Source organism: Herpailurus yagouaroundi, unplaced genomic scaffold (assembly GCF_014898765.1).
Source record: "Herpailurus yagouaroundi ecotype Mexico unplaced genomic scaffold, PumYag 67569, whole genome shotgun sequence".
Classification (NCBI taxonomy): domain Eukaryota; kingdom Metazoa; phylum Chordata; class Mammalia; order Carnivora; family Felidae; genus Herpailurus; species Herpailurus yagouaroundi.
In genome coordinates, this window is record NW_024420375.1 from 3,182,974 (window position 1) to 3,186,659 (window position 3,686).

A 3,686-nucleotide genomic window follows, 5' to 3' on the forward strand; every position below is an offset into this window, starting at 1 on the left:
GGGAACTGGAACTCACATCTGCCAGATGTCAAAGGTGAAGCACATAACGACTTCTGTACCACTGCCTCCCTGCAACTGGCTTCCCAGGTTTCCTCAGTACCCAGTCCTCCTCCACGTCATGCCGAGACGCTGGAGTCCCCTTAAAGCTTGAATCTTGCTGATTCTTTGTGAAAATATCTTAATGGCTTTCCACGACTTGGAGGAGAAATGACTGGTCTGCTTTGCCAGCACCAGAGGGTTTCCCAGGATGCTGGCTTTTCATTGCCAAGACTGGGAATGTCCTGGGGCCCCTGGCTGGCTCAGTCAGTAGAGCATACGACTCTTGATCTCAGGGTCATGAGTTCAAGCCCATGTTGGGCTTAGAGATTACTTTTATTTTTTTATTTTTATTTTATTTTTTTTTAACGTTTATTTACTTTTGAGACAGAGAGAGACAGAGCATGAATGGGGGAGGGTCAGAGAGAGAGAGGGAGACACAGAATCTGAAACAGGCTCCAGGCTCTGAGCTGTCAGCACAGAGCCCGATGTGGGGCTCGAACTCACGAACCGTGAGATCATGACCTGAGCCGAAGTCGGCCGCTTAACCGACTGAGCCACCCAGGCGCCCCGAGATTACTTTTAAAAAATTAGAAAAAAAAAGCAAACAAACTGGGGATGTCCCTGGCAAATTAAGATGGTTGGTTACCTTAGCAGGGCAAGGCATGGCATTCAATGCCTTTCACACCCTGATCCCCATTTTCCCAGCAACACCCCCACCACTACTCACCCTTTTTACTGTGCCCTCTCTACCTCTTCTGCAGCCCAACCACCCCTACCTAAAGACACTGTGTGTTCTCTCATACCTCCGTGCCTTTGGTGCACACTAATCCCTACACATCTACTCTGCCTAAAAAACTATGCTCACTCTTCATGGGAAGTGAGCTCCCAGGTCACCTCAGTGGGCTCTCTCTATTTCTTGGGAGAGAATAAGTAACGATTACATTCCACCTTGGTTATTTTATTGACACGTGAGTCTTCTCCAGGGTCACGACTACAGTAAGCCAATTGAGGCACCTAAAAGGCAAAGTTTAAGGAGGCAGTCACTCTCGGGGTTGTGCAAATACCTTCCCTGTACTAGTATGACCCTGACAGTGAGGGCCTTCTTATATTTTGCACTTGATTGCCTCACCCTAGTCCAAGCCCCGGTCTTCTCTGTTAGACTAGGGGCTTCGCAAGAGCAGACCCCAAGTTTTTACTCAGCTCTGTATCCCTAATGACTAGCACAAGGCTAGGCACACGATAGAAATCTAGTTGAACTAATGACATCAGACTCTGCTCTGTTCCAGTAGGGAAAGGAAGGAAGAGAGCCAGAAGGTTTTAGGCCATGTTGCGGATGGGAGGAGAAGGGAAATTTAATGGACCTCGTCTCAGCCTGGGGATGAGGACAACTTTTCATCAGGTGGCATCTGGCAGATTTGGGCTCCTCCTATTTCTCTGGTCCCTCCCTCTCTGTTCCTTTCGCTGGTTAACTGGAGATACTCCCCAAGGTACCTTTTTTTTTTTCTTTTGGTTCTCTTCTTATTCAGTTTCTCCTTTAGCGACCCTGTCCAATCCCAGAGCTTCAGTTAGCTAGTTCTTGGCAGGTGACTTTTAAATTGACATCTCATGCATTATGCTAAGTAAAATAAGTCAGAAAGACAAATACTGTATGATCTCACTTATATGTGGAATCTAAAAAAGCTGAACTCCTAGGAACAGAGAGTAAAATGGTGGTTTCCAGGGGCTTGGAGGCAGGGGAGATGAGGAGACATTGGTCAAAGGCTCTAAATTTCCAATTATAGGATGAATAAATTCTGGGGATTTTTAAAAAATATTTTTAATGTTTACTTTTGAGAGACAGAGAGCAGGGGAGGGGTAGAGAGAGGGAGACAGAGGATCCAAAGCGGGCTCTGTGCTGATAGCAGAGAGCCCCATTGCAGGGCTTGAACTCATGAACCATGAGATCATTACCTGGGCCAAAGTCAGAGGCCCAACTGAGTCACCCAGGCACCCCAAGTTCTGGGGATCTAATGTACAGCATGGTTACTATGGTTAACAATATTATATACTTGAAGGTTGCTAAGAGAGTAGATCTTAAACGTTCTCACCCCCCCAAAAAGAGATGGTACTTTGCCATGGGATGGAGGTGTTAGATAACACTATGGTGGTAATCATTTGCAATATATAAGTGTATCAAATCGGCACAGCTCTACACCTTAAACCTATACTATGTTATATGTCAAGTGTACCTCAATAAAGCCTAAAAAAGAATAAACACCTCATCTCTTTTCTAAGCCTCAGACCCACATTCCCAACTGCCTAGTATATATGGTAACATCTAGCATCGATTCTGCTCTTTCATATCCATTTTCTCACCTGGCCTTTGCAGCAGTTCTGTGAGAAAGTCAGGGCAGAATATGAATGCATTTTTTTAATGTTTATTTGTTTTTGAGAGTGGGAGGCAGAGAGAGAGAGGGAGACAGAATCCGAAGCAGGCTCCAGGCTCTGAGCTGTCAGCAGGGAGCCCGACGCGGTACTCAAACCCACGAGCCATGAGATCATGACCTGAGCCGAAGTTGGACGCTTAACAGACTGAGCCACCCAGGTGCCTCATGAACGCATTTTTAAGGTGAGGCTCAAAAGGTAGGCTTGCCCAACTCTCAGTGGCACAGCTAGGATTAGAAACTTCAGTTTGGGTGTGCTTTTTGCTATGTCGCACAGCCCACCACTTGAGTGTTTCAGTAGAAACCCAACATGACCCAAACCTCAACTTGTTACCAACCCCCTGTTACCCCTACTCCCTGGCAAAAAACATCAAGAAAAATAAAACAGAACAACCCTGCTCTGGTTTCCCAACTTGGTGAAAGGCATCTCACTCTGCCTCCCAGTTATCAAGGCTAGAAACCTGGGATTCATGCTCAGCGCTTCCCTCTCCTCCAGATCCTATAGCCTTGACCTTTGAAATATCTGAATCCATCTTCCCTTTTCCTTCTTTATCCCCGCAGCCCCCATCAAGGCCCACAGAATCTATCAGCCACACTTCTTACCTGCCCCCCCCCCCATCCTTTATACTGTTGTGAGGATCTCCTCCCTAGAGCTGCAGATTGCCTGGCTGGAAAACTTCAGCCTCACACTTGGCTTCCCTATGGCTTTGGTTGTACTGGTCCCCCCAACCCCTCCCACTTATTCCCTGAGGCCCCGGTTATATGCCATCGCCCCCAGCGAGCTCACTCAGTTGCACATACATCCCTGTAAACTTGAAATGAATTATCTCCCTATTCTCCCACAGCACTAGATATTTCATTCTGCCTGTCTCACAACTAACTGTGCAGTGGTCTGTCTCCCCTGTAGCCTGGGAGCCTGCTGGGGATAGGACCCTGGTCTCATGAATCTTTGTCTTCTCTGAAGCATGGAATCTTAGGCCCTTCACATAGTAGGTCCTCAACAGATGGCTGTGAAATTGATTTTTCCCCCCTAAGTATTTGGAAACTTGTTATTAAAAAGGACCATGGGTGGTGGCGCAGTTGGTTGGGCGTCCGACTTCAGCCAGGTCACGATCTCGCGGTCCGTGAATTCGAGCCCTGCGTCGGGCTCTGGGCTGATGGCTCAGAGCCTGGAACTTGTTTCCGATTCTGTGTCTCCCTCTCTCTCTGCCCCTCCCCCGTTAA